Raw genomic sequence first — 19,602 nt, forward strand, 5'->3', positions numbered from 1 at the left:
GACAGGTTTGACCGCTGTCAAGCGACAAATGTTGGTTCAGGAGGCCGACTAAAGGTGGGTAAGCCACCAAGGCTGGCGTCACAGGTTGGGCTGAGCAAAAAGCCTGAGTCAGGGGGCAGAGAGGCAAGGTCAGTGGAGGGGGGGGCGTGTCCCGAAGTGGGGGCGGAGCCTGGGAAAGGCTGGCGAGAGAGCGGGGGCGGCGCCAGAGGTGGGCTGAGGCCGGAATCAGACGGCAGGGGCGGGCCCGAAGGCGGGGCCTAGCTCTGAGAGGCTCGCGCCTGCGCATGGGAGCCCCGGGGGGCGGGGCTGCGCGCGCGCAGTGCGCCAGCCCTGGAGGGCGGAGTCCCAGTCGCCGGCCGAGGGAGGGGGCGCGGTGGCTCTGGAGTCCGGCGCTCCCTCAGGCCGTGGACCCGATGCTCGCTGCTGCGGATCTGGCGGCGGGGCCGGCGGGGATGTGATGGACGGCCCCTCGCCTCACCTGCCGTCCTTGGGCCTGTAGGTCTCTGGGCGACCCGCAGCCGGGCCGCGGCCAAGGAGACAGCGCGACCTCCGCACGGTGAGAGCTGGGGTCCGGGCGGGAGCAGGGGCCGGAGTCCGGGCGGGGCGAGCGCCAGCTGCAGCCCCAGGCGGGGGGCGCGGTCCGGGGCCCAGGCCCAGGTTCCTGGGATAAGGCCGTGACGCCCTCCGGCCTCCTGCCCCCCGGGGCGACCCTCTCGGGCCCCCGGGAGCCGCCTGAGGCAGGGCAACCGTGGAGCCTGGAGGCTGGACGCCCCCCGCCCCAGGGGCTGTGACAGGCGCAAGGGGGCCTTGGGCCGCTGGGGCTGCGGCCCTTCTCTAGGGAGAAATCAGGGCGAGGCAGAGATACCCCGTGATTTCAAAGCCAGGATGCTTGTGAGGGTTGGTAAGGGAAAGTACCTGGGTGCCCCGAATGACTGTTTTTTTTTTTTTTTTTTAATTTTTAAATTACTGGGCCCAAACAAAGACACACCCTAAGACACATCCTGAGAGAAAACTTTGGTGGACCACACCGTTGCTGTAGGTTCAAATGCTTCTCTCTCCTTTTTAGACGTCTGCTGTTTTTATACATATATATATGTATATATACATATATATATATGTATTTTTTATTATTATTATTATTTTAATGCATCTACTTTTTTGTCGGGTAAAAAGAGAATGACTTCTTTGAGAGAGCGTTTGACAGCTAAGCTTGAGTTTGGATTTCAATAATTGCAAATTCATCTTCGTAGGCTACCCAGCCAATTAGGCTTGCTGTGCCTAGTCTAGGCCTGAACAGTGTGGAAATTACTGATGCAGGGACTCTTGGTAATCCCGGATCGCAGTGTGAACGTTTCACTCCCTTGGTGGGGTAAATGGAGCTTAGGTTTTTCAAAATAGCTCTTTGAAAGGCATTCCTTTTCTCCTTTTTTTCTTGAGCATTAAAATATTAATGGAACCTATTAATTTTGCCCGGTTTTTATTTTCTTTTTAAAGCATCGTCTGTTAGTTTAAAGAGAATTTGGTGGTGGTACCTCTTCTTTAACCAGAAGGAATTTGAGATACTCGCCTTCTAATGATAGTCACAAAACCCATGTCTTATCTGTAATCGATGCATTATAAGGATTTAAACATTCCTGAATGTTTTGCTTGAAATCAGTCTTCTCAGATGTTGTTTCTATTTACCTCTCTTCGTTTATTACTTAGCATTTTCTTATTTTTTTGTTTTTCTTAGTGTTCTCAACAACACTCATGTCAAATAATTTTTAGGTAAACACACACTTTCTTGACCCCTTTAGCTGTAATTCATACTGTTTTAACTTAAGCGTAGTATTATTATGCCATAGTAAGAAACTGCTACATGCCATCCTGAACAGCAAGAACTCTTCATTGTAAAAAAACACAGCAAAAAATTTATTCTGCCTCTCCACATCCAGACCTGCATTTTGTTTGCTGTCTTGACTGAACTTCTTTGGTGGAAGAAGGGGACTTTGATTCCGTGTTTAAAAGTCCATCAGTGACTCTTCATAATCTGTATTTGATAGAAGTCAAAGTCCTTCACAATTTCTGGTACTTATCTGTCTGTCTGTCTGTCTGTTTTCTTTCTTTTTTTAACAGAGGTACTGGGGATTGAACCCAGGACCTCGTGCATGCTAACCACACACTCTACCACTGAGCTATAGCCTTCCCCCGTCCGTTTCTAATTTTATCTTCTGCCATTTTTTTGCCTGTCCTCTCCATACAAAGACTACTTAGATTTCTCTGAAGATGACATCTTCCTTTGTGGTTTTACACTATTGCCTCTTTAGAGAATTCTTCTCTAGTAAACAACTTGCCCTTCAGAACCTGACCAAAATATCACCTCTGATTCTTTTCCAGGCATCTTAACCTCCTTGTCTCCACTGATCCATTAGTACCTTGTACATTCTGCAGTTAGCATTTGTCAATTGGTAGTTAATGATTTGTTAATATGTCTGTCTCCACCAGACTTTTGGGCTTCTTAAGGGAAGGGACCTTTGCAACTCTAACACATGCTATTGTACAGCACAGGTGCTCACAAACTGTTTATTGACTACATTTTTGAGGAATGCTCCTAATCTTGAATAGAGCTTTAAGATAGAGTACTACCTCTTTCCATGTTAGAAAACTTAGAAGAGAAAATTGCACAAGGTACTTTAAAATTTCCAAGAATGAAGTCAAAATTGTTGCTGATTAGGGATGAAACCCCACTTACGGCAGGAAAAAACAATGTTTTATGACACCAGAATAAAAAGGGTATGACCAGTAAGGATTGCTGCTTCTTTAGTCTTAGGATTTTTTTGAGACAAAGAAATTTGGCCAGGGTTGTGTAGGTAGAAAGGGACAGAGCTAGGATACAGTCCGGGTCTTTTGCTATCTGTGCCCTTGCCCCCAGTTTCCTGAGTCTTGTTTTACAGTCTGAATGGGGGATTTTTGAGAGAGTTGGACCTACCATTGGTTAAAGTGGTCTACAAATAGGATACTGAACTTGAAAGAATTAACAGATTATTTGGTGCAACTTCAAAAATTTTACCCATCAAACGACTAAAGCCTCAAAGGGCGAGTAACTTGCTTGAGGTTGCTTTGAGTCACCTGGATCCCACATCTCCTACGTCATGCTTGGGTATTTTTCATTATTCTGTGGTGCTTTGGGGGAAAATGAAGAGGTTGCCAATTTTCAGAGGGAGAGGATCAGCTTCCACTTCGAACCTCCTTGACTGCTTTGCTGCCTGCCACTCCAGGATCTTAGAGCCCTGGAGTGGCTAAGAAACATGATGATTCATTTGGGGATACAGGAGAAACCCGAGCTTCACTATCCCACTTGTCAGGAGAGCTTTTGACAGTGCTTGGGGCACGCTGTCCAGATGTCCCATAATAAGTGGCTTCTGCTCACCATATGGAGACCCCACATACAGTTACATTTTGATGGTAAAATGAGATTTTTTTTTTAATAAAATAAGGTTACAGCTAGCTAATAGCATGGCTGAAATTACATGTATGGCTAGTCTGTATGTGAGAAGAACCTATCTGATTTCTCCTATGTGATAGATTTTGGGGGAAAGAAAAATTGTGGTTTTATGCCTCTGAAAAGTTAGTTTTGAAATGTGTACTTACTGTGGTAGGCCAGGTCAGTTCCAGCAGGCAACTTAATGGTCAAAGAAATAAGAAAAAAAAATCAAAATAAAATTTTTTTTATTTATTTCTTGTCATAGATACCTGATTTTGTAATGCAATCAAAGCATAAATAAAATGTTTAATATTTGCTTTCATATTTAATGTTTTCTTATTGCTATAGTTTTTATACATTTAAATTATTATACAGTGTTACAGTGAGTTGATTTACTTATTTTTAATAATTGGACATCCAAACTGCTTCCCATTTTTCAGAGGATGCAGTTAACATGTAGATGTCCTTGGTTTTGCTCCCTTCATTTAGGCTAAAGTCCCAGAAGGGGGATTAGAAGATCAAAACTTATGAAAATTTTTGTCACTTCTGAAAAATATTGTCAGATTATTTCTGAAAGGTAGTATTGATTTACATTTGCTTCCAGCACTTTGGTTGACCAGTTTTATTTTTTACTTTTACAGGCTTTTCCTATTAAGTGTCCCCTCCACCCCCAAATGGATATAAGGGTACCTGCTATCTAAGATTGCTATTCACAATAGAAAAGGAAATGCAGTATTTTTCTAATTTTATTTTCTCCTTTGTATAACTTGTTTGTCCTTTGCCCATAAATTTACTGAAATCTTACCAGTTTTTGTTAGCACCTAACACCAGAAATACATTCATCTCTTGAAATATGTTTGTGATCTGTTTTATTTTTATTTTTATTGTTGTAGACTTTACAGTTTAAATTTTTTTTAAATCTCTGACTTAAAAATTTTTTTCTGATTTCATTTTTTGATTGTGAGGTCCAAGAACAAACGTTACTCCACCATCTGATGCGTATTTTTATTTTTTTAAGCTTCTAGAGCTCGTTTTGTTATTTGTATATATCTTTAACAAATAACATATAATTGAGATTGGGTTTAATTTATGTGTATTTTATACTATAGAGACACATTCTTATGAATATCTAAGTGAGTTTCAGTTGTTAAACTGCTTCCTCTTTTCTTCCTGAACTTGAATAGAAAACAAAACAAAATGAAACTAACCTGGTAATTTTTTTTTTTTTATAAACGGGCACTTGTCTTTTAAATAAATTATAGTAAATTTAGACAAACGAAAAAGTTTCATGAAATCAATATGTTGGCTAATTGAAGTTTTTGTTGGTTCAGGATTAACTAGACGATCATTTCTGATTTAACTTACTGTTAACTATTCTAAAATATGTGAAAACAAACCCTTCGTTATCTGCTTCCTTTGGGGAGTGAGGCATTCTAGATAGATGAGACAGTCCCCGGGGGTAATAGTGAATATTGATTGAATGTTGGGTGTTTTGCTGGTACTTGGATGGAATTTCTAACTTAATCCTCATAACAGCCCTAGGAGTAGGTTCTTTGCATGTCCTCATTCTGCAAATAAGAGAAACCTTAGAGAGGTAAAGCGACCCGCTGAAGGTAACACAGCTAGTAGCACCGGAGCTAGAACTCAGTCTGCCTGCTTTTAAAGGGCTCTATTTGAAAAGAATATTATATTATCATATTTTCCCTGCCAAGGATTTGAACTTTATCTCTTAGGTACTAGAAAAATATTAGATGTTTCAAAGCAGAGGGATGATAGAGTATCTTATATCTTTTAGGCAGATGGCTGATGTGGCATTGTGGAAATATATTGCACTGTGTTTCTGATGAGAGGTGGTTGAAATAAGTCTAATGAGAAACAAAGCCTGAACTGCAAAGTGAAAGTGGAGATCAGAGGGTATTATGAAAAGATACAGGGCTTAGGAACTGGTAGGAGAGTGGGAAGCTGGACTGTTGACTTGGAAGTTATAGAAAGGAGTAATGACAGGTGAATATGCGCTCACAGCACTTCATAGCACTGACTGTGATTTATTGTACCTAATTCAGTGACACATCTACCTCCCCCACTGGATTATGTGCTTGCCAAGGACAGGGGCTTAGTAGAAGGCATGAGCTAATACGGGAAGATGGCAAGAGACTGAACTGGGGGTGGGAAACACCAAATCACCAAAATCAGAGTGGCTGGAGGAGGAGCAGCTCTAGAGACTGTCAGCTGGCAAGGAGAAGGGTGATCCATCAGTGCAGGATTTGAGGAGTGTTAAGGAGAGGGAAGCATTAGCACAAAAGTAAACAGAGAACGCCACTTCAGGCTACAGTTTTGGTTGGTGTGCCCCAGTGTGATTTGCTGATGGCCAGTGGCTGTATAGAGTTAAATAGCCTTTCATTTTTACTGACACCCGTTCCTCCCCACACCAGTACCTTTCTCAAAGTATCCTGTGGCCTCTTTTAGCTTCCAACACCTGCTTGCTACAGGTGCTGATGCTGGGGTGTGACTCAGCCCATTGAGAGCAACCAATCAGAATGCTTCTTTCTTTTTTAAGTGAACTGACCAATCAAGAGCATGATAGGTGTAATCTCTGAGTTTTCAGCTTTTCTCTGCTGAGTTCATTGCTCTTGAATACTCCTCTGCTGTGGGAGTTACTTCTCTGACTTTCAAGACTTCTAATTGGTTATTTTGAGATTTGGACTCATTGGGAAGCCAGAGGATTCTTAAAGGCTGCTTCCCTGAAAGCTGAAGTTTTTCACCTTTTCCAGGTTGATCTGTAAGTTAGTTTGAAAATATTTGGATCATGTTTAAGGATTGTTGATCTTAAAATAACCCCAGGACCATCATTCCAAATAATTTAGAATGTCTGTTCTCTTTGTATAATTCCATAGTTATCTAAGGTGTGGAGACTTGTTTTAAATTTCCTTGGTCAGTTCCTGACTCACTTCATATGTCTGTTTTTCAAAGAGTCACTTAGGAAGCTTGTGCTTGATTTCTTCTGCTATCATTTGCTTCAGCACATCCTTATCCTTCACTGTCTGTCTTCTCTTTCCTAGTATGCATGTGCCCTGTTTCTGTGCTTGGTAAGTAGAGTGGGAAGAGAAAAAAGAGAAAAAACATGGGTAATTATTCCCCTCTTCCCCTCCTTTCCACGGTTGTTACCACTGTCCTCTCCCCCATTACTGCGCCCAGCTGTCTACTTCGGCATGGTCTCCTGCCCTGCATCTTCAATTCTGTGTGTGGTAATGGGAGATGCAAGACAGCTCTTTAGCTGAGGATTGCTGGATATCTCAGGGTTTGGTCCTTCTGCAGTCTCTATTCTGGTGTCATGTTGAAGAGCCCAGGTGACCTCTGGTATCTTAACAGATGCTTTCTATTCCCTGGCAATCTACCTCCTCTTTAAAATGAAAGGAAAAAAAAATCCAGGTCCTATTTCTTTGAATATTCTCTCTCTCTCTCTCTCTCTCTCTCTCTCTCTCTCTCTCTCCCCCCCCCCCTCTCTCTCACACACACACACACGCACACACGCACATACCCCCCATACAAAGATACCATAATCGTTGATGACTAAGCCCCTAGTGAATGCACTAGAGTTAATGGAGATAGGCGGATACCAGAAGGTACTTTGAATTATTGTCATCATATTAATGATATTTGGTTGCAGCCTGAGTGCTTTGGGGAAATTTGAGAGCTTTCTCTGACCATTATGTCTTGGCAGCCAGTGTTAGGGTTGGGAGTTACAATGTTCTCAGAAGACCATTGCTTAGAAAAGCAGGGATTATTCATAATAGCTATTTAAATGTGTAGAATGGGTCTAGTGATATTTTGGTCTGACTTGGTAGGCCAGCTTACAGGAAACATATCCAGGTGATACTTATTTACAAGTAATAGGGAAGCAGGGATGGCCATTTTTTCTTCTTTCCTTTGTTTAATTTTTTTTTCTCAAGCTTATTTTATTTATTTTAGGATAGTCTGGACTTGTCATCAGCTAGAGTTGTAGACTTGGCCATTGTTGTGGCCACTTTTGCAGTTGACATTTTTTTAAGACTTGAGAATTTCTCCCCTGTAAGTTTCTTCAACCTAGGCTTTGAGACCAGATCCTGAGCCTGGATTTTCCTCATTCATGCCATCTATCCATTCAACACATACCTGCTGAGCACTTGCTAGTAATGATGCAGCAAAGAAAACAAATTTTCTGACCTTGTGGAACTTACATTCTAATAAGATACAGAAAATAAATAAGTATATATGTAATATGTCACCTGTTACAGTGCCGTGGGAAAAAAGCAGAGTGAGGTGGAAAGAACATGCAAGGGGGATGCTGCTGCTTTATACAGGACGGCTAGAGAGGACTGAGTGATGAGTGGTATTTGAGCAGAGATGTGGAAGAAATGAGACTGTGGTCTAATTTACGCAGATATTAGGGAAGAGAGCATTTGAGGAAGATGGAACAAGAGTGCAGATGACTTTTGTCTGAAGCATTCTTGTCCTGTTTGAGGAGTAGTAAGTAGGTCAGTGGAGGCATTGAGGGGAGTGGTTGGTGGAAGATGAGATCAGAGAGGTGAGGGAGGGGATAGGGGGTTGGCGGAGAGTGCATAATAGATCATATATGGCTTTGTAGGCTAATAGAACTTTGGCTTTTCCAAAGGTGGGAAGCCATCGAAGGATTTTGACTTGTTTTAAATAGACCTCTCAACTGTTATGTAGAGAATGTCAGAGGTGGGGCATAATGAGATAATTCAGCAGGTTCCAGCAATAATCTGAGGTAGGAGATGATGGTGATTTTAGGCAGGGTTGGGAGAAGTGCTCACATTCTGTATACATTTTGAAGGCACAGCCAGCGGAATTTGATGGTCGATTGTACGTGGGCTTTTGGCCTGAACAACTGAAAGAATGGATATGCCATTTACCGAGATGAGGAAGACTGGGGAAGAAGCAGGTTTTAGGCGGAAGGAATGAGTTCAGTTTTGGCCATGTTAAGTTAGCAGTCCAAGTGAAGATACTGCCCAAACATCTGGCTATACATGAGTCTGCAAGTCAGGTCAGAGGTGGGGCTGGAGATACAAATTTCCAGTCATTGACATAGAGATAGTATTTAATACCGTTGGAGCTGACTAAGATACTCTAGGGAGTGAGTGCGACTGGAGAAGAAGTTCAGATACTTTGCTTGGGGTTCTGTAATGCTAGCACACAGAGAGAGACTGGAAGATGGAGAGTTAGAGCTCGAGCTAGTAAAGGAGGGTAAGACGCGCCCTCCGAAGGAGGAGAATTAAGAGTAAGTCCTATCCCTGAAGTCAAGTGAAATATTTTAAGGAGGAAGTCAGCTGCTGTTAGATCGAGGACTAAGATGTGACTTAGATTTAACAGTATGAAAATCATTGGTGACCTTAACTTATTCATGGTGGACTAATGGAGATGACAACTTCTTTGGAGAAGGTTTTAAGAGAGGACTGTAGGAGACGCATCGGAGACAGCCGATTCTTTTAAGGAGTTTACTATAAAATGAAACTGAGAAAAACAGGGTGATAGCTAGAGGGGATGTGGAGTCAAGGAATTTTTATTTTTTTAAAGATGGGTCTTTTCCAGTACATTTGTATAAATAAAAAGTATTTGTAGCTGATAGAATGATCCAGTAGAGAGAGGAGAAAAATATTATAAGACGTTTCTTTGAAAAATAAATGAAATTAACTTTATCTTAATCTGTGACCCCAGGGACTAACATTATTATTGTTATGTCAATGTGTATTGACCTATTCTTTCAAAAGAGGACAGTGGCTAGTGGAGAGAGGTGTTAAAGAACATCCCCTCTCCCCAACTTGGTGAATTTTCATCAGTTTAAAATGGTAGTTTTTATATGTGGGTAACAAAATCTGTTTATGAATTACTAGGAATCTGTTAAATGGTCTTTTGTTTGTTGTTGTTGTTGTTAACCTATTTTTCTCTGGTAACTTTTCCCTGATTATCGTTCTCAGCAGTAGCCATGTGATAGGTTCAGAATTTTGATTCGATAGTCTCTGCCCGCTATATTATGAAGTACTTTTTTAAAAAAGAAAAAAAAAATAGGAAAAAACCTTTTACGTTAAATGGAATAAATGGAATACTTCTAAGGGGAAAACTCGATGGCCTCTCTTTTTCCCATTCTTTTTTCTAATGTCCCTGACTGCACTTTTACTGTAATTGCTTCTAATTATTGAGTTGTTATCTGAGATGAGTTCAGAAACTGATGTTGAAAGCCCATATTACAGTTTTTATAGCACTTTATGTGCTTCTTTCTGTGGTTCACTTACGTTTGAGTAAGTATTTGTCAATATTGAGTGCTGGAGCATTATTGCAGTCACTTCTTAATCTTCATTGGTTTTCCTCTAGATTTTCTTCCCTTAGTCACTCATCCATGCTACTGACTACTGGATACTTGAAACAGATTCTGTTATTATTTTAAAACCTTCTGTGGCTCCTTGTCGACGGAAGTTAGTTCCCCCTCTTCTTTTCCGCCTCCTGTCTGCACTTGCACTCTCGCTTTAGGGGATCCCTAGGGGATTCTAATGCACATCTGATGTTTCTGAGCACAGGACTACAGGATAAGGGTCAGATTTCTTATCAGTGCACAGAAAGTCCCCCATGAGCTGTGGCCCTCATCTTCTGTCATGGTTCCACGAAGATGAGCCCCTCTTTGACGTCTCCGTGCCTTTGTACATGCTATTTGTTTCTTTCAGAAAACCATTCAACTTCTTAGCTATCTTGTTAAAAACACTTCATCTTTTTAAAAAGCTCAGCATAGATGTCTCCTCTTCCAGGACAGCTTCTAGGTGTATTTTCATCATCTAACCATTCTCCATTTTATCTCTGTTCTCTGTTACCTGTCTTCCTTTACATTTTGCAGTTATTTTGTTGTAGTATGTGCTGTATTTTACTTTATTTGCTTTGTATTTGGTCCTCCTTGCTCCAAATCAAACTGATAGTCACTCAATAAATTGTTGAATGAATGATCAAGTAAAGCAAATAATTATTCAGTATTGACTCAGTTTTGATTGACCTATTTGGTTGGGCTTTTACATCAATTTAACTTATACAGAATATGCAAATAAGCAATTCAGATAGCATTCGCAAAGACAGAGTTATACCCCTAAAATGTCTTAGGAAATTGGTATTTTATTAAGTGTTTGTTCTTAGGAGTCAATAATAAGATTTGTTGATGATTTCATTATCTCAAATTTCTCTTTGTCTGAATATCTGAATGCACTTTACCTTTGAGCAACACAAGTTTGAATTGCGTGGGTCAACTTATGCATGGATTTTTTTTTTTCAGTAGTAGATACTATAGTACTGCATGATTGTGATTGGTAAAATTGGTGGATACAGAGGGACTAAGTACAGGGAGGACTGACTATAACTTATACTCTGATTTTTGGCTGCATGGACGGTCAGTGCCTCTAATCCCTGCATTTTTTTTCTCTAATGGTTTCATTTTTTCTCTTTGATATTTCTATTTGGATATTGTCCTTAGACACACCCCCCTCAACCCTAAAAATATCTTAAACTCATTCCCTACACTCCATCTTGACTTCTCCATTAGAGTTTTCTATATCACCATCTTATAAGTCACTAAGGTTTTTCTGCCATAACTAAATTTAAGTGTCACTTCTGTATCATTACTGAGTTCTATTGTAAGTCAATGAAAAAATTTTTGGCCACTTCCTGTGTTCCTGTTTGTTAGTACTAGTGATGAGAGGCCGAATGAGAGAAGATCTCAGTCCATGAATGATTATAATGCAATGTGATGAGTAGAATAATATAGTAATAGTAGAATATCTAGGGCACCCTGGGATTAGAGAATCTCTCTTTCATGTTCCTTGTAATTCTTACTTTGTCTACTGCCAGCCTCTTTCAGGCCCTCATTACTATGTTTAAATAATTATAAGAGTGCTTAACAGCTTGTTCTGCCGTAACTCTCTTGTCATTCTGGTTCTTCATGGATGCTGTCACTTAGAGTAGTTGTCTCAAAAAGGAAAAAAAAAAAAAAAAAGGTTACTGGGCTTAACTTCTTTCTCACAGAATGAAATCTAAACTAGAACAAAAATCTGGAATGCGAAGCCTTTGGCCCAGACTTTGTTTCTTGCCTTCTGCTACGTGAACCTTCCATTCCAGCAAAACTCTTTTACGTTCTGTTCCAAATATACTTCACACTCGTCCTTTTTTTGTTTCCCCTGGCCCAAGACGGTGTTTTTACTCTTGCTTCCTCTGCTTACTGAAATTGTATCTGTCCTTGGACATAGTTCCTAATTGTTAAATCCTGCGTGTGAACCGTTCAGATGATCGTGCACATGTTCCTGACGCCCTCTTTTCCTTCGCTTTCCATGGTAACACTCTCTCGTCTTTCTCATTCTTACCTCTTCTTTCTCACCTGTCATAACTAATGTTCATATTTCCTGGGGTTTCAGCTTGCTCTCTTTTTTCTTCATTCTGTTATGCTTTCTTGAACACATGTTACTTTTCATGATCTCATCTCTGTGTTCATGTTTGCAGCCCAGTTTCTTTCTTGAGCATTCCAGTCCTTAAGTTTGCTATTTAGAACGCCCATATGATCGTTTAGTGAAAAACCTGAAACTTAAAACATCAAAAATTAAGTACATGGTCTTCTCCAGATTAATGCATTCACTTCATTTCCTGTCTTGGTTAGTGATGCTGTCAGTCACTCAGTTACCAAAATTATAAACCTGGAAATTATCTTTCTATCCTCCTATCCCTCATTTCCTTCAGCGGTCAAATTTTGCTGATAGAGCTGTTTGTTCCCTCTCCTTTCCCTTTACTGTTTCCTTGGGCCAGGCTCTAATATCCTGAGTGGACCATTGTAAAAAGCCCCTTTGAAAGTAAGTCTTCTGCTTGGTCCTGGATATTCTGTAGGAAATGCATGTTGGTTGTGTCTTATAGGAATGCCAAAGGTAAAATAGTTTTGGGTCTGCCACCCTAGAATAGTGCTTGAACCATAGACTAAACCTTGTGTATCCATTAAAGGTCAGTTTGCTAAATATCTCTGTTAGGCAGCCTTATTAGGAAATTTACGCTTTTTACAAGACGTTTGCTTAAGGGTCAGAAATATGATTTGTAAGGAGTAGTGAGGAAAGCAAGAAAAGATAAGTGCAAGAAATAATCTTGTAGGACATTTCCTTAATGAGCTAGGAAAGAGATGAAAAGTTTGACAGCAACACTTGAATGCTTTGTGTCCAAAAGCCAGTTAAGGAGCAGTTAAGTATAGGAAGATCTTGAAACAGAACAGATGACAATGGGAGCTTTAGTGTGGGGAATTGTAAGCTGATATATTTGAGTAGTACTTTGAAGAGATACTGTTTAACTGTCAATTGATACCCAGGAGAGGCTCCTGATACCATTGTTACATGTTCCCGGAAGATGCCAGCTTAATATGCTGATGCTGCAGATGTGGTAACGTAATCACTTTACCTCTACGTCCTCTAGTATGTTTCATAAGCACAGGTCATTAAGTATTGAATCATTATTTTTCTGAACCCAAATATAGTCACAGAAGAACTCTTTAGTTTCTTGGATTTCTTTTCTTGGTTTGCTCACAGATTTTAAAATTTGTCTTGCTTGTAACATTTAAAGAAGTCCAAATTTGCAGAAAAAAGCACTTTAAAACGTGAGCCCCTGGTATTCTGGATGATTTAGCACATATTTCAGAATATTGAGTTTTACATGTTGTGAATATTTTGCAGGAGTGTCAAGTGTATTTTTGTTAGTGTTTGTTGTTGCTGCATTGTTGATCTTTACCTACATTCTGATAAGTTTAGGGTTTATGAGGCTGGCACTAGATTCTCACTTGGAAATTACCTTGGAAAATCTATATGAGCATTCTGTATTGTAGCCTTTTGAAGTTTAGAGAGGGGTGTGTGTATCATTTTGGCTTATATTGTCCTGCCTAGGGAGCTCTTTTGTGGAGGAGGTAAGAAAGAAAGAAAAAAGTCTTCAGAGGGTGTTCTCAGGGTAGACCAACGTGGTGAGTGGGCATTTTGAGCAGAGAGCTGTCATGTAGCAGCCTTCAGGACATAGGGCATAGAACATTCCAGAGAGCAGAAATATAGATATACTTCATGGGAGATTGCAAATTGCAAGAAGCTTGTTGTCAGAGTCCTCACCTCTTGTTACACCATCTCTTTGTAGAGCTGATGTGTTTGATTGTCTCCCTGGTGGGGACACTGCTCTGAGTGATGGAAAAGACAAGATGGCTGCTTGGGGGAAAATATATATAAGATGGGTTGAAAAGAATTGAAATTATCTAGCACGAATAAAAGAAATCTAGGACTGATGGCTTAAAAATTTTTTTTAATAGGAAATAATTTCATATTCAGAAAAATGGCAAGAGTAAGAATAGTACAAAGAATATCTAAATAATCTTTATCCAGATTCACCTAAGCTTATCATTTGCTCTCTCGCACATGTACATATATATGTATATGTGTACATAATTGTCTGTATGTACATATGTTCTTGCATATGCGCACACACACGTGCCAAGCATTGGAGAGTAAGTTGTATACACTGTGAAGCTTTACCCCTAAATACTGTGACGTGTATTTTCTAAGAATAGGGATGGGGGGGTGCGTTTTTTTCTTTTAAATTGAAGTATAGTCAGTTTACAATGTTGTGTCAATTTCTGGTGTGCAGCATAATGTTTCAGTGATACATATACATACATGTATTCATTTTCATTATAGGTTACTACAAGGTATTGTATAGTTCCCTGTGCTGTACAGTATAAACTTGTTATTTATCTATTTTATATATAGTAGTTAGTATCTGCAAATTTCGAACTCCCTGGTTATCCCTTCCCGTTTAACCCATCAAGTGCTGTAGCTCCTGTCTCCCCCATTCATCTTGAACTCTTCTACTCCTTTCTGTCCATCGACTTCAGCCTACCTGTCCATCATCATATCTCATCTGGATTCCTTTCTGCCTAGATTCTTAACTGATTCCCCTGCTTCCTTGGTTTCTCCCTTTCAATTCATTCTCACATAACAGCCAGAGTGATCTTTTAGGAACGAAATCACATCATGTCACTCTCCTACTTGTAACCTTCAGTGGCTTTTCATTGCTCCAGAGTACTCTTTGCATAGCTAGCTCCTGTTCCTTAAGGTTTTGATTTATAAGTGGAGTGAAAATAAACAAGAGGATTTTTTTTCTCTGAAATAGTAACTGGGGAAGAATTCTGAGACGACAGAAAGAGAGATGGATAAATACTTTGTTTTTATGTTTGTGTGTAAGATTGTGCTGTCCATTATGGTAGCATCTAGCCACGTGTAGCTATTTGAAGTTAAATGAGTTAAAATTAAATAAAAATTCAGTTCCTTAGTCACCATAGTCACATTCTAAGGCTCAAGAGCTAGTGGCTACTGTACTGGACAGGGCAGATGTCAAACACTTTCATTACTGCAGAAAATTCTACAGTTAGTGCTAGAGTAAGCGATTGTATGGGGTGGGATTACTCATGAGAGTGAAGACAGACAAACTGGTGACTTGTGTGCGCACATTCCTTTTCAGGGTGAAGAGGCTAAATCTTGAATGTGAGGTGAGGGAGAGGATGTGAGTGAACGGGGCCCCAAGATATACAGTTCTGTATACTGGCCATCAGGTGACCGTGTCTACTCAGGTCAGCTGGTTATGGGGGAGAAGCACTGGGGGAAGGGGAAGAATTAGGGGAGCAGCCCTCTGGATGAGTGGCAGTCAGGGTATAAGGTTTTCTGTAAATACGAAAGTGTGTTGGTAAGGTCTTTACATTTTAAGGAAAACCTGTGCAGGAAAAGTTCTTAGACATTGCAATAAAATGTTTTATCCTTGGGTATTTTAAAACTTACAACGTTCAGAATGTTTTACATGCTGCACACACATACACATGACTGAAACAAAAGGGTCACGAAATACCTTCACTATGTGTAACGCCTTCTGATGTTTTCTGTTCTGTTCTGGGTAGCAAGGGTATTGATGCATTGTTAAGTAGGAAACAACTTCTTTACGATATTACTACAATAAATCTAATTTCCAAAGTATACTATACAGTGACTCTGTGAAATGTTGCAAAATTAATTTTAAAAATCCAACTGAACATTATAAAAACTGCTAAACCTGTACCCATCTTAGGTTCTACAGTGGTTTTCCTTGTATGAGACACTTACAAAACCAGAAATGTTTACATAAAATAGTTATGTTTTGTAGTACCATTTCAGGTTTTAAAAAATATTGCAGACAATTTTCTTAACTCTGTCCCTAAGTCCACTGAATGTGATTCGCTTTGTTCCTTTGATCTGACGAGACCATTACTACACGCAGATGAAATCACTCCACATGAAGAGACTGAGTGTGTCACTGTTTTACAATCTTTAAGCTACCTTAATCGTTCATCGACAGTTTGATTATAGAATTCAGACAAAGCCTTTTGAGGTTATCTGCAACTTTTATCCTCTTTTGCTGGCGTTCTTCCTTATGGTGGTCCATTCCAGTATTATTTTGTAATTTACCCCAAATCACATCACTCTTTTTCACCTGTAGACAGTTTGGGTTTTGATTTCTCAGTTACATCAATCAGAATTTCCACTTGGTATTTTTCCTTTTCGGATAGTCAATGCCCACATGTATTTCCAACATCTCTGCTTTCTATTTGTTCTATAGTAAGTTTTAGATTTCCCTGAACTTCACCTCCTACCTCTACAAAAATACCAGTCTTCCTTCATCTGTCCTCTTGTCTCATTGAAAATTTCCCAGCTGTCATTTTATAGTTTCATTTTTCCTTATTTGTTCCTTAACTTCCTTTTGATGATGAAACTGACTGGCTTCCAGTTCAGTATCTCCCTTTGCACTTAAGATTTCTTCCCCAAACTGCTTTTCAAAACTTCTCTCTGCGTCATCTGAATCAGATAGTTCTACTTGCAGTACTGTTATGTCATCTTCTTGTTTAGAGCTTGCTCTTCACTTTCCTCTGTTGATTTCTTATCCACTTCTAATTTCTTTAGGTGGTGAGAAGTAGCTTCGTTGACTTACGTTCTTTTTTGGTTGTAGTAGTTGTCTCATTCACATTCAGTGTCCCATTTTCTTGGCCTTAGCTATGTTTGCATAGAGGGTTATTTTAAGATACAGTTCCTATCCATATTATAATTCATTGTTAAAGAGTGAATTTTTTTTCTTACTGTGATATTCTTGAGAAAAGCTGCAATTTGTATATTTATTCTCGGTTCTTCAGAAGGCTCTGGTAATTGTCTTCTTCCCCTCTGGCTACATTTTTATCTCTTATTAGAGTTAAATTGAGCATCTTTTTCAGCTTTCTGTTTTCACCCCCCCAATCCTTTCCCTCACGTTCTTGTAAAAGTTTTCCTGAAGTATTAATTTCTTCAAAAAATAGATTATTCCTTGGGTTTTTCATTGAAATTGACTTTACTGTTACTTTGAATAATTCTTAGACATTTTTCTCTCATCTATTCTACACAACTTTTTACACTTACAGAAGAAGAAACAGATTTTGTGATTTGTGCTCCATGAATAAGTAAGTTTTTGCATATTTTTCTCTTCGAACCTGTTCACTGTCCTTGTTTAATTAATAACAATTTCCTGACTGTGCTGTACTGATTCTGTGCTTTTGTTTATGCTCTTTACTTAGGCTGTATTGCTTCTCACATGCAGCTTCTTTATTGTTATTTGCCATTCATCATTTGAGACCCAGCTCAAGCACTGCCTCCTCTATGAAGCTATTTATGAAACCCCCTTTTCCCAATTAAGCCATTGTTATTTGTGCCCACATGTGCTACCCCATACTTTTCTATAGCAACTACAGTACTTCACTGTCCTCTCCTTGTCTCTGTGTCTTTTCCTCTGTATTGGAGTGTCTGTTGTATCCACAGCCTCTAGCACAGAGCCTGATTTGTAATAAATCTTTTAATAGATGTCTTCAAAAAGGCTTTCAATAAATATTTGATGACTGAATTAATGTATTCTAAGTCATTACCACAATGAAAACATGACTACTTTTGCCAGATCATAAACTTCTCCTAGCAGGCATTGTATCTTACCTTGTTTTATTTTAGGATCTTGTCTCATAGATGCCTAGTAAAAAGGTGTAGTAATCTGAGGTAGAGGTGTGCAGTGAATTAGGTGGGGCTTCCCTCAGAGGAACAAGTTGGATTGTGTTAGTCCTAAGAACAGTAAGATTGCTCTTATATTAAATTGTCCTCATGCCTTACATCATGATCAATTTACAGATGCAAACATTGTATCTAACTTTAATCACTTTGATTTTTGTCAAATCAAGGAGATTCTCAGTGTCAGTACCTCTTAGGATTGATTGAATACCATTAACTAGTTTGAGGATTTTTTTGCTTTTTAAAAATGTTGAAGTACGGGTGTCCTAGTTCCGTTAAAAGTTGCAGAGTAATTATCTAAAATACTTTGTAATTAAATCACACAAAGAGCCAGCATTTAAAGAGCACAATCAGGCAGACTCATTGTGTTATGTCCTATTTCTTTTGTAATTTAGTTTTATGCCAAAAGTTTTAGTTCCTTAAAAAAAAACAACTGAAGAGTTAGGTGTCATGGATGTGGCATTGAGATTCCAAATTAGAATAAATTTTTAAGCAAGAAGGAAGCCATCAGGAAAGAGATTGGCTCCTTCATTGGGCTTACCCAGTGTGGTTTGTGGAAGGCTGGGAAAAAATCGTCATAAACTTGGGTACCTTTCTACCTAGGAAAATAGGAGCTCATAAACAGAAGCTTATAAGCCAGTTCTGTAGGACCTCAGATACTAGTTAAAATATACTGCCTATTTTGTGCCTGGCCGTGTTAATGCTTTATATGTATAAATGTTTATATTGTAGATTTGAGGTAAAACTAACAAAATTCTCAGAAAGTCACTGTTAAGGGATATGCTGTTCTTGCTTTCAACCTACATTCGTAAAATGCCAATTATGTGCCAGCCCATGTCCAGTGAGGAAACAGGTGAGTGAAAGACATAGTTTGTATTCTCAAAGAACTTAGTCTCCAGTGAAGGGAGCATATAAATCTGGAGTGGTCTGAGGAGCACTTTCTGGCGTGTTGACAAGAAATAGGAGTCCCCATTCATTTGAGAGCCCTATGGAGTTATTGAGTTTTACCTGAATTAAATAATAAAATTTGGAGAGAGAGCGTTTATGGTTTGACAGGGGAGCTTCTGGTTCCTCTTTACCTGCTAGTACTGTCCTTGTCCCTCAAAATTTCAGAAAGTAATATACATTCAATCTATGGTTAATAATATCATTTAATGTTCTTAAACCCCAAAGTGATTATGAGCCCATCTTTCACAAGTTACTTTGGTCCCTGTCTGCATGAGTGGCTAGAGGACAAAAAAGGTCAGCTTGATCCAATAATAGGGTTTGTGTTGAGCTTGGTGTGCACTCTAAAACCATGAAGAATCTGGAATGAAGTTGTATTGTTTTAAAGTTTTACTTTTATTTATGTTTGGTTTTGGTTTGGGGGAGGTAATTAGGTTTATTTATTTACCTATTTATTTTAATGGAGGTACTGTAGACTGAATCCAGGACCTCATGCATGCATGCACTCTACCACTGAGCTATATACCCTTTCCCCTAAATCTTTACTTTTGAAGGTGTCATTTTGCTTATTTAATTGCTATAATCAAGCCTTTGAATCAGCTTGACACAGATGACAGCCAGAAAAAACATGGGAGAAGGGGATATGGGAGAAGTGCTTGAGTAACATAAAGTAAAAAAAAAAAAAAAAAAAAAAAGATGTAGTTATCTTTACAAATGACTGATAGGGGCATGTAGTCATCAGCATTGTTGTTCAGTTCATTGCTCTTGGACTCTGGTGAATTTATGCCTATGTAAAAATCCCTAAAATGCATGCAATTCATATTTTCTAAAAAGCTATTTGAAAAACTAAAAAAAGAATGTAAGTGGGTGGTTGCTCAGATGATAAAGTAATGAATATGAAAGGAGGTTGAAAAAGTGAAAGTTTTTACTTGTTCCTCTGCAAAAACTTCTTTAATCAATACCTAGATTCTTCAGTCTTCTTTTCGAACCTTAGCTATCCAGTTCCTTCCTTCACTCTTGTCCCTAGCTATCAGTAAACCTCTCAGAATATTTCAT

The 19,602-nt window shown here is 39.3% G+C and overlaps 1 protein-coding gene across 4 annotated transcripts in view; it reads left to right on the forward strand.

Moving 5' to 3' along the window:
- Positions 1-313: 313 nt before the first annotated feature.
- CCSER2 (coiled-coil serine rich protein 2) overlaps positions 314-19,602 on the forward strand; it is a 121,648-nt gene continuing 102,359 nt past the window's right edge. Inside the window, exon 1 of one of the 4 annotated variants that reach the window (XM_074374322.1) lies at positions 314-556. The gene's annotated coding sequence lies outside the window, so the exon portion shown is untranslated. Of the gene's footprint in view, positions 557-15,016; positions 15,126-19,602 lie in introns of those variants that run through there. The other 3 variants (XM_074374323.1, XM_074374321.1, XM_010963078.3) reach the window with 3 other exon arrangements.

This window comes from Camelus bactrianus, chromosome 11, assembly GCF_048773025.1.
Source record: "Camelus bactrianus isolate YW-2024 breed Bactrian camel chromosome 11, ASM4877302v1, whole genome shotgun sequence".
NCBI lineage: Eukaryota > Metazoa > Chordata > Mammalia > Artiodactyla > Camelidae > Camelus > Camelus bactrianus.